The following is a 12097-nucleotide window of genomic DNA, read 5'->3' as shown; positions in this document are numbered from 1 at the left end:
AGCTGGACCTCCCGGCTGGCGCTCGGCCTGCCTGTGCTCGCACAAGTGAGCAGCTCCGAGGAGAAGGAAAAAGACATGCAAGTTCGCCCACAGTCTGCAGGGATGAGCTTTGCCTCTTTCACATCTCCCCTGTCGCTGGGCCTTGGGTCCCAGTGCCAGTGACTTGCTCTGGAAGTGGGTCACGTGTGAACACCGCTTGCAGCTGGGAAAGCGCTGGGGGCCCCGGGCAGGAGCTTAGCAGGCACTGAACTGAGCAAACAAAAGGATGCATGAAGGAATGAATGAATGAATAGACAAGTTCACAGCCGCAACACCTGTAATTTAATGCTGTCTTCGGCTACTGGTTTTCCTCATTCCTCAAGGGCTCTTCATGCCCAGATTCACATGGGACTCCCGGGGCCGGCGCCTCAGACGCACGGCCGGTGCGGGATGGCCTTACAGCGGTCCTGGCCCTGCCGTTGGGTCCTGGAATGCCTAAGGGTTTCCCGACAAAGGAGCAGCCGGGCCTGCTTGCCACAGTGTGTCTTTCACCGAAAAGCTGAGCTGCTGCTTTGGAAGCAAATGTGGGTTCTCTCCAGAATGTAGCTCTTAACAGTAATGATAATATAATGTATGTCAATTATATCTCAATTTTTAAAAAGTCATGATAAACATTTGATCCAACTACATTTGAGCTCGAGCCTACAGATACTTGCTTCTTGGTGTTTGTGGATGCAGATGGGGTTTAGATTTTTTTAAATGTCTCAGGTGGCAAAAGCTGACTTGGGAGTTTCCTTTCCAGCTAGAAATGGTTGAGTCAGGACACAGCCACACTGCTCAGCATGACTCTGTGCTCCCACACACAGCTTCGGCTTCGAGGGACAGTGGTCGCCACCTCCCAAGAAAGGAGGTGCAGGGCCAGCAGAGAGCCCCGCACAAGGCGCACAAGATGCAGCCCAAACCCCTCCCTGTGGCCCTCGGCCCTCGCCTGCTCGCCTTCTGTATCTCCGGGGCAGAGAGCAGGGCAGCCCTGGGGTGGGGGGCAGGGGGGCCTGCCCCGGGGAGTTCCACCTCCTCCCTGTCCTCCTGGGAGAGGAATTCTGTTTGTAAACGGAGGCCCACCACCGGGCCTTCTATAAGAACCACATCCTGATCCAGCCAGAGACCAGCAGGCTCCCACCCTCCCTTCAGCACAGGAAGCCAGGGTTTCCCAGGCGAAATTCAATTTGGAATTCTTAGTAGAAGTTCATTGTAAGAATGAAATTCTCTTTTTTTAAAAAAAAGAATGAAATAGACAATGAAAAAAAATGTGGTATAGCGGCACCTGGGTGGCTCAGTCGTTGGGCGCCTGCCTTCAGCTCAGGTCATGATCCCAGCGTCCTGGGATCGAGCCCCGAATCGGGCTCCCTGCTCTGGCGGGAGGCCTGCTTCTCCCTCTCCCTCTCCCCCTGCTTGTGTTCCCTCTCTCGCTGTGTCTCTCTCTGTCAAATAAATAAATAAAATCTTTTTTAAAAAAGTGGTATAATTTGCCAAACTCACAATGCCACATTTTCATTAAACATCTGCAGCATTTATAGCCGGAGAACCACATCTGGAAGTGCCAGAGAGCTCCACGGACGGACACCCCCTCCCCGCCCAGCTGCTTGCTCCCCAGAGTGACACAGGGTCTCCCCCAGGGCCCACCCGAAGGGCACACACTAAGGAGGAAGAGGCCCTTCCCCTAGCTTTCCACAAACCATCTGCCTGTCCTCTCACGGCCTCCAGATTTCTCAAACTCGCAGACGAGCTGGAGACGCACTGAAAGCTCGCGGCGAAAGCCCGGGCTCGGCTCTGCCCGGCCAGTAGAGCGTTTCCCATCAGATCAGAAGTCCTGTCATGCACGTGCGGCGGCTTTCCCACTTCACCTTTTAAATTCCTAAGCGCTACCTGACTTCAGCCCGGAAGGCCAGCCGGTTGTGACAGCCAGTGGGGGAGGAAGGGCCCCCGTCACACCAAGTCTTACCCAGTTTGGGAGACCAGAGGCCCCCACTCCAGTCCTGCCACATTACTGAGCCAGAACAGAGCCACGGGCCATGAGAATAGATTATTGATGTGGCCCATGGCGCCCCACCCGCAGGTGGTGGACATTCCCCGGGGACAGGCAGTTGGTGCTAGGGCCACCTTACACACGGGGACTGGGGATTCGGGAAAACATGGCTGCACCTCTTGGAACCTGTGCAGAGCTGAGAAGTCTCCTCCTCATGAGTCCTCCTCATGAGCCAGCCCCACGAAGTTTCCACCATGAGCCCCTGAAGTAATCAGACCTTGGAATTCTAGAGCCAGATCCATTTGACAGACCCCATCCTTCATGAGGACCAAAGAACAGATTCCCACCCCCCCTTCCACCTGAGTCCTCCCTCTGGCCGCGTCTGGAACCTCGCCTTCCTAGCTCAGTGTATTCCCATCAACTGGCAGACCCCCGCCCTGCTCCCCAAGGCTGCCAGGGCACCAGGCAGAGCGTCCCTACCTGCAGCGTACGTCAGGCGAAGGGGGCGTCCTGACTGTCGGGGACCCGCGAGGACACTGCGCCCGGGAGCCTCATGGCTGCTATTTACAGAGGCCGCCGAGCCCCACAGGCCAGGCGAGCACGGCCTGGGCTGTCAGGCTGCCCAGCAAATCAGGCTGGTGTCTGCAGCCTTATCTGCAGAGTTTCCTGTTTGAAATACATCAGCTGTCCTGGGGGAGGGCGGTGGTAAGAGTGTGGGAACGCTGGAAGCAGCCCCGGGGTCAGGCCGCGGACCCGCCAGAGACGGCCTTCCAGCTCTTCACCCCAGGCACCCCAGCCTAACTCTTCTGTGTCTCTTCTGTTCTCTTTCTCTTCTCCTTCTGAAAAAGCAAGCGTAAGTATGGTGGGCGCTGAGGAAAAGCATGAAGAGCCATCACCGGGTGTCACATCAGACAAATCAATGTGGCTGATAGGCTTCCTTCCATGCTCTCCATATAGGGTTTCACTTCAAGGCATTCCCAGCTTGTCTACTGCCTGTCGAGACCTAACCCACGCGAGACCCAAACTCACTCCACCAACTGACGTTTCACGTAAAGGCAAAACACATCTCTGGTGGGCGGATCTGGCTCCTGGCTCTTACCCGATGAGGGGAGGGGGCTTCTTTAAGAAAAAGATACATACATACAATTATGATCACAAAAGGCTACATTCAAAAGTGCATTTTTATTTAGACTGAAAGAAGTCACAACAGATCACAAATTTTGTAAAAACTTTTGCATTCAGGGGTGCCTGGGTCGGTGAAGCATCTGCCTTCAGCTCAGGTCATGATCCTGGGGTCCTGAGATCGAGTCCCGCATCGGGCTCCCTGCTCAGTGGGGAGCCGGCTTCTCCCTCTCCCTCTGTCCCTCCCCCTGCTTGTGCTCTCTCTCTCTTTCTCTCTGACAAATAAATAAATAAAATCTTAAAAAAAAAACTGTCAAATTCCACATACATCACAAAATCTATGAAAAAGAATGGATTCTTTATTAAAACCACGTAGTAGCATAAATAAATCTGAAAACTTAGACCCAATGGACCACTTCCTGGAAACACACAACCTACCACTTAGCAGCCCCCTAACAATTAAGGGGATTGAATTTGTAACTTAAAAACTCCCCGAAAAGAAGCTCCAGGCCAGATGACTTCACAGAGAATTCTACCAAACTTTTAGAGAAAAATTAACACCAATTTTACACATCTCTTCCAGGAAAAAGAAGAAGGAGGAGCATTTACTAATTCATTTTATGAAGTTGGTGTTACCCTGATACCAAAACCAGAGACAGTACAAAAAAAAAGAAAGAAAAGTATAGACCAATAACCCTTATGAATATAGATACAAAAATCAAAATGTTAGCAAATAGAATTCAGCAACATATAAAAAAGATATACACACTATGACCAAGTGGAGTATTTCAGGGATGCAAGGCTGGGTCAATATTCAAAAGTCAACCAATGTAATCAACCATCCTTTGTTAGCACAATGAAAAATCACATGATTCTATCAATAGGTACAAAAAAAGCATTTGACAAAATTCAACACCACTTCATGACAAAAACCCTCTGAAAAATAGGGATGGGGGGGTCCTCCTCTGCTTGATAAAGAGCATCTGTATCAAAAACCCGACAGTAACATCATACTCAGGAAGGACTGAACGTCTCCCTCCTAATATCAGGACACAGCCAGGACACCCACTCAGACCAGTTATCCAACATGGTGCTGGGAGTCTCAGACGGCGAGAAAGATGTGGGAAAGGAACAAAAGGCACATGGGTCTGAAAAGAAACACAGAACAGCCCCTCCTTGCAGATGACATAACTGTCTGCTTGGAGAATCCCAAGGAGTCTACAAAAACTCCTAAAACCCAGAAGGGAGCTCGGCGAGGCTCAGAGCCCAACATGAACATACGGAAATCAAGCGTACTTCTAAAAGCTAGCAATGAACACATAGACTCTGAAATCAAAAATCACAATCACTCAAAGGAATGAAATGCGTCAGGGTAAATCTAACAAAAGATGTCGGGATCTAAGTGCTGAAACACAAGGTGCCAACGAGGAAAATCACAGCAGCTCTAAGAAACCAAGTCGCGCTCCTGGACTGGGAGGCTCAGCACCCGGGGAAGACACCGGTTCTCCCCAGAGTGATCTGCAAGCTTAACACAATTCCTGTTAAGATCCCAGCAAGACATTTTGTAGATAGAGACAGGATTATTCTCAAATTTATATGAAAAGACAAAGGAAGCAAGTAGCTAAAACAACTCTGAGATGAAGAATAAAGTAGGAGGAATCAGTCTGCCCAGTTTCTTTTTTTTTTAATTTTTTAAAGATTTTATTTATTTATTTGAGAGAGAGCACAAGAGGGGGGAGCAGGAGAGGGAGAAGCAGACTCCCTGCTGAGCAGGGAGCCCGATGCGGAACTCGATTCCGAGACTCCAGGATCATGACCTGAGCCAAAGGCAGTCGCTTAACCAACTGAGCCACCCAGGCGCCCCAGTCTGCCCAGTTTCGAGATACAATGGGACAGACCAGAGAACCCACACAAACATACCCAACTGATTTAAGGGTTTTTTTGTTTTCTTTTGTTTCTTTAAAGATTTTATTTATTTGACAGAGACACAGCGAGAGAGGGAACACAAGCAGGGGGAGTGGGAGAGGGAGAAGCAGGCTCCCCGCGGATCAGGGAGCCCGACGCGGGGCTCCATCCCAGGACCCTGGGACCATGACCTGAGCCGAAGGCAGACGCTTAATGACTGAGCCACCCAGGCGCCCCTCAGGTTTTTTTTTTATTGTGATAAAATACACATACCATACAATTTACCATCGTAATCATGTTTTAGTGTAGAGTTCAGTGTATTAACTACATTCCTAACGTCGCGTGGCCCTCCTGTCCATCTCCATGACTCTTTCCATCTTGTGAAACTGAACCTCTGCCCCCATGCCGCTGCGTCCCCATCACACCCCCACCTCAGCCCCTGGCCGCTACTACCTGGCTTCCTATGATTTTGACTATTCTAAGTATCTCATGTAACTGGAACCCAACAGCATCTGTCCCCTCCTGTGACTGGCTTGTTTCACAGAGCATCATGTCCTCAAGGTTCATCCGTGTCGTGGCAGGGTGTCAGAGCAACTTAACCCACCTACATCTGAAGGAATGCAACCCCAACTCAACTTCACCTGGCCCCCACTCCCCGCCCGGGGACATGTGGCAATACTCTGGAGATACTGTCACACCGTGGGGTTGGGGGTGCGGAGTACCGGCTCCTGGGGACGGGGCAGGGATGCTGCTAAATGTCCCACAGTGTCCTGGATGTCCCCACCAGGCCCCAGATGGCCAGAGTGCTCACATGGGAGTCCCGTAGCCAGATCCCAAAGACACCCCTGGCCACTCCCACAGCTCCTGGTCCGAGGCCTGAGACAGCAGTCGTAACTGATCGCGCACCGTGTCGTGGGGGTGCATCCCCTTGGCCCACGCTGAATGCCCTCTGGGGTAAAGGCCCAGCAGCCGGGTGCCAGTGAGGACCACTCAGTCAGCCACGAACTCAGTCCTCACAACCAGCCTGGCCAGCCAGCCACCTGTACTCCAGCTAGCGCTCAAGAGACAGGGCGGAGAATTAACTTGCCCAAGATGACAGGTGGGGCACGGGCCAGGTCGGGGCCCACCCTGTCTCCCCAGAGCTGTGCTTTCCAGGCTGCGTTCCACCCTCCTCCAGTCTCACCACCGACCTGGGGCACTTATGTTTTGGTTTGTGTCCTGAACTGTTCAGGGCTTTTTCAAAAAATGTCCAAACCTGAGAATTACTCTGTTACAGAGTAAGTGATAATGTTATACTAACTGACCTGTTTCAAGTAGATTGTCAGTTAGAACCATTTTTCAATTAGAAATCATGTGTACACCTGCCTTGCGAATAAGCACCAAAAAGTCACAAGAATCCAGTAGGTCCCTCTCCCTTCGGGCCTTCTCTGGCTTCCTTCCCCCCACTTTCCCTCCTTCCCTGTTTCTTCTTGACAAGCACAGAAGTCGTGCCGTTGGGCGCAGGCTTTTCCTCCTGAACTCTGACTCTCTCGGGCAGCCTGGCCGCTCTCAGTGGGTCAGGATGAGAATCTGGCCTGGCTCCCAATGACTATTTACATTTCTCAGAGATAAGAGAGAAATCTGCACCCAAGAGCCAGATCAAGCCCATTTGTGTCTGGATGGGAATTTTCCTTGGAGGTCACCCAGCCAGGCCTCGTAGCTCTGGATACTTTGTCCTTAAGGACGTTAACCTGGGCCACCCCTCCCTGCCTGACGGCTCCGTTTCCCCAGAGTTCCCTGACACTGCAGAGCGGCACTAGGCCTCCCATCCTCTCAGTACACTGGTCCCTCGCGGACACAGTCCCCAGACGGTCAGGGAGTGCGGGCACCCCGCCTGCACGTCAGAGCTGGAGCCCACCGCGCCCACCGGGAGATGCAGCTCCAGCTTCCCAGTGTAGCTTGCCAGCAAGACGATGTGAACGCCATTCACCTGAGCACATCGTGCCATCCAAGGTCATTACAGCACCCAAGATCACCGGGTCTCAAATGTGAGTGTGCACCAGAACCATCCAGAAGACCTCGGAAAGCACACGCTGCTGGGCGCCCCGCCCCAGACTTTCTGAGTCAGTAGGCTGGTGGGGGGATCTGGGCACCTCCATTTCTAACCAGTTCCCAAGGGATGAGCGATGCTGGGGCTGGTGGTCCAAGGACCGCTCTCTGCGAACCGCTCCTTCCTTCACGGCGCTGCAAGGCCTGGCGCTAACAGAGTAGGTGGCCCACCGCAGCGCCTGACACGCGGGACACTCACAAATCACGTGGCGCTGTCCTGCACCTTCTCACTCCCCGCCTCCTTGGACGCCCCACGAGACCACACACTCTTGCTCCAGCACAGGAACCGAAAGCCAACAAATTAACCCCTGACGGAAGGAGGGAAAGACCTGTTGGCCGTAGCACCCGTCTACACAGCAGCCCCTGGGAGCCATGAGGAGCAACCACGTAACCACATGAGCGGGCCCATCGACAGGCCCGAGGTGAGCGGCCCATGAGGCAGCTTCCTGCGGCAGGAAAACAGCACGAAGATGAACAGCAAGGGCAGCTGTCCCAGCTGATGACTCCACACGGGGGGCTCCTGGGCCAGGTCCTCAGTGTTTCTGTGCTCCCTCCCAAGCCATTCCTGTGCACCTCGTTCAGGGTAAACCTAAGTCAAAGGAACGGACTTGGTGAGCCACAGGAAAGCAAGCCTTCTAAGCGCACCCTTCAGTGACATAAGTCAACGCCGCCTTGTCTCCTGACTGCTGTTACACGTCTGCCTCACCCGCTGGGCGCTGCAGGCCTTCGAGGGCAGAGGCTGTAACTTCCTGGGTCTACCAGAGAACTGGGCATGCAGCCGGCTTCACGACCTAATGGGATCTGAGCCAGGTGCTGGTACACCATTCAATCAGGGCTGAATCTGATGGTGACGAGCAGGCCAGCTGTGAAGTCGATAATCCTAATTACACCAAAGTCATCAATATATACTGACCAACAACTATATGCCAAAGCCTTTATCCAAAGTAACATCTTGGGTGCCTGGGTGGCTCAGTTGGTTAAGCGACTGCCTTCGGCTCAGGTCATGATCCTAGAGTCCCAGGATCGAGTCCCACATCGGGCTCCCTGCTCAGCAGGGAGTCTGCTTCTCCCTCTGACCCTCTTCCCTCTCATGCTCTCTCTCTCTATCTCATTCTCTCTCTCAAATAAATAAATAAAATCTTTAAAAAAAAAAAAACAAAGTAACATCTTGTCTGAAATACGCCCATCACGAACACACACAGCCACGTCATCTCTGTGCTTCCCTGACAGGTCCTTGATGGAAGACCCCAGCTCGGATACCACCTCACAGACCGCATCCCTTAAGCGGGTGGGGATTTTAAGAGCTTATCCTTATGCAACCCCCTCATGTTACCAAGAGGGCACCGAGGCCCAGGGGCATTGAAAGACTTCAGGAAAGCCACACGGCAGGAAATGGAAAAAGCAACCAATTGAAAAAAAGAAGAAAACCTTTTTTTAAAAGGATTTGTTTATTTGAGAGAAAAAGAGCACGAGAGAGTTCAAGTGGACAGAGGGGCAGAGGGAGAGGTAGAGAGTCGCAGACTCCTCACTGAGTGTGGAGACCAATGAGGGACTTGATCCCCACCACGAGATTATGACCTGAGCCAAAACCAAGAGTCGGACGCCCAACCGACTGAGCCACCCAGGCACCCCAGAAAGCTTATATATTCTTTCAACAAACATTAAGTTCTGACTGTGCCAGGCACTCTGTTAAGCACACGCGCCTCCCTGACAGGGGCTGAGAGGGAGTCTGCATTGATTTACTCAGGGCCATGACCTTTCCCACTGGAAGAACTGGAACTTTCCCACTAGAACCTGGCTAGTCCAGGCCAGTGCTCCGTCCTACAAATGAGAACTGAAGTCACAGCAACGAGGCAGCTCACGAAAGGCAGCAGCCCCAGCCCCACAATGACCGTAACACACCTGGGCGCAGACCCTAACCGCGGTGGACTACAACATGACCACTAGTCCGCGCAGCAGTCAGGCCCTAAAAGGCCCATCTCGGCTGCCCCAGGCTTGCAAACCGCCAGACAGTTCCGAATAACATGAGCAGAACAGCAACTGTCCATGGGGCGTGCCAGGCTGTCAGGCTGCGACTGAAGACTGCACAGCGCTTTGTCTCGTTTCAGTGGGGTGCTAAGGCTGCTTGCAGAGCAGGTAGCCGCTAAACAAAATGGAAGCCTCATTTAAATATGTTCCTACAGAGCATGAACTTGATCGTATCAGTGTAGAATTTTGGGTAAAAATGTAACTGCCAAAGAGGCATTCAGACTAAACTTCCTATCCCTCACCCACCATTGCTGCTGTATTGATTATAGAGTTGAGGGCATCAGCAGCTTCCCCAACAGTAACAGGAGTCTCCGTAACCAGGGCCATCCCTGGAACTGAGGGGTCTCTATTGCCATGACCGGTGGTTTTATTGTTTGGTTATAGATTTTTATAAATATCAAGCGTAATATTAGAGATCTAAAATCATGCATCTCAGTGCCTCAGAAAAGCTCAAAATGTTCTACTCCTTAGGAGCTTTGCAACTTCATATACGTTTATCAGTCAGGGAGAAGACTGGAGCTGATACACCACTAGGAGGGAAAAGGAAGATTTAAACACAATCACTCTCTATAATAAATGATGCACATCCATTCTTGCAGGTTTAAGATCTAGCCCTTCAAGAATATTCTAAAGGGCCCTCGAACAGCGTGTTTGAGCTGGATCTACTTATACATGGATTTTTTTTTTTTTTTTTAAGATTTTATTTATTTATTTGACAGAGAGAGAGACAGCGAGAGCAGGAACACAAGCAGGGGGAGTGGGAGAGGGAGAAGCAGGCCTCCCCACATGGATTTTCTTTTTAATGAATACAGTGTGACACTGTAAATTTGCTAATTTTTTGAGATTTATTTTTAAATAGTCTCTGCATTCAACCCCGAGATCAAGAGTCACATGCTTCACTGACTGAGCCAGCCAAAATGTGTTTTAGAGGCCTCCAGCCAACAGTAAGTGGAATAGTTGTTGAGTTCCAGAGGAAGTGGATTTTCCACGACACGGGTCAGTGCCCCGGTCCCTATGCTGTTCAACGGTATAACAGCAAGTTTACTAAGTTTACTCAGGAAAATTGTGGTGACATTTAGCACACCAGTCCGTGAGCTATTTCGTTGTGCAGCCCACTAAGTAGAAATTCTGAGCAGGTTATCTCCAGTACATGTGCGTCATTAACATATTCTAGAATGCACAACAGAAGAGCATGCATATGGTTATAAAAATAGGACGTTTTAAATGGACACGAATAGGGCACCTGGGTGGCTCAGATGGTTAAGCGTCTGCCTTCGGCTCAGGTCATGATCCCAGAGTCCTGGGATCGAGTCCCGCATCGGGCTCCCTGCTCCTTGGGAGCCTGCTTCTCCCTCTGCCTCTCTCTCTCTCTCTCTCTCTCTGTGTCTCTCATGAATAAATAAATAAAATCTTTAAAAAAAAATTAGTTGCATAAAACCTTTAAAAAAAAAATAAAAAAAATAAATGGACACGAATAAATACTAATTTTAGTGAAAGCCATGTGATTAATTTTTTAAAACTTGGTTTAATGTCTTGTGATTTAGCAACTTAAAAACTGGTTCAATGGGCAGACATGAACAGACACTTCTCCAAAAGACATACAAATGGCTAATAGATGAAAAAAATGTTCAACATCACTAGCCACCAGGGAAATACAAAACCACAATGAGACACCTCACACCAGTCAGAATGGCAGAAATTAACAAGGCAGGAAACAACAGATGTGGGCAAGGTTGTGGAGAAGGGGGAACCCTCCTATACTGTTGGTGGGAGTTCAAGCTGGAGCAGCCACTCTGGAACAATATGGAGGTTCCTCAAAATATTAAGAAAGAGCTACGCTATGACCCAGCAATTGCACTACTGGGTATTTACCCAAGATACAGATGTAGTGAAAAGGGCCCCTGCACCCCATTGTTCATAGCGGCAAGGTCCACAATAGCCAAACTGTGAAAGAAGCCGAGATGCCCTTCATCAGATGAATGGATAAAGATGTGGTCCATATATACAACGGAATATTACTCAGCCATCAGAAAGGATGAATACCCAACTTTTACATCAACATGGAGGGGACTGGAGATTATGCTCAGTGAAATAAGCCAAGCAGAGAATGTCAATTAGCATATGGTTTCACTTACCACAGGGGCAGGGAGGGAAAACTGGTTGGGAAGAAATCAGAGGGAGACAAACCCTGACTCTGGACTCCGGGAACTGAAACTGAGGGTCACAGAAAGAGGGGGGATGGGGTAACCAGGTGATGGGGATTAAGGAGGGCACATGATGTGATGAGCACTGGGTGATAATACGCAATTAATGAATCATTGAACCCTACATTCAAAATCAATGACGTATGCTAATTGAACATCAATAAAAATTAGAAACTGGTTCATTTGATACTGGATTTTAATAATCATCACTGCTAAAAAAAAAAAAAAATTCCTAAAATTAACACATCTAGAACTTGCTTCAAAAACCTCCAGCAAAGAAAGGGGGTGGGAGCAGATTCAACAGGGTCAGGAAGACAGAACCGGCTTGAGCCGGGTGACGAGAACACAGCTCACCAAGCGTCCGTCAGACTCGCCGTGTGGATGAACGGCTTCTCCGAAGGCCCTTTAGGGAAGACGCAAATGCAAGCCCATCATCGGCTGTGCTTCCGCTCCGTAGTCCTGCGGCTACACAGACTAAAATGTCTCATCTCCTCACACCTGATTGGTCCCATCTACCTAGAACCGATGGTGATGTGCACTTAGGGAATCTGAAGGACGAGGGGCTGCCGCACCGGCAGTTTCCGACACGATCAGGCGCTCCGCAGGTCTGTTTCACAGCAGAGACAAGGACACTTACCTCCACTGAACTTAGAGGATAAAATGGTAAATTCCGTATGTGTGTCTTTCGCAATAAAAAAGTTCAGTGAGAACACTACTTTATCAGATTTTGCTCCTGGAGAACTTT

At 50.3% G+C, this 12097-nt stretch overlaps 1 protein-coding gene across 3 annotated transcripts in view; it reads right to left on the bottom strand.

The window, feature by feature from the left end:
- Nucleotides 1–2609, bottom strand: part of COLEC11 (collectin subfamily member 11) — a 30888-nt gene extending 28279 nt beyond the window's left edge. For all 3 annotated transcript variants that reach the window (XM_027622241.2, XM_027622242.2, XM_027622244.2), the window contains exon 1: nucleotides 2486–2609. The gene's annotated coding sequence lies outside the window, so the exon portion shown is untranslated. The remainder of the gene's footprint in view (nucleotides 1–2485) is intronic.
- Between the last annotated feature and the right edge of the window lie 9488 nt (nucleotides 2610–12097).

Source organism: Zalophus californianus, chromosome 8 (assembly GCF_009762305.2).
Source record: "Zalophus californianus isolate mZalCal1 chromosome 8, mZalCal1.pri.v2, whole genome shotgun sequence".
NCBI lineage: Eukaryota > Metazoa > Chordata > Mammalia > Carnivora > Otariidae > Zalophus > Zalophus californianus.
Note: the sequence above shows the minus strand (reverse complement) of the source record. Positions and strands in the feature narration are given on the sequence as shown.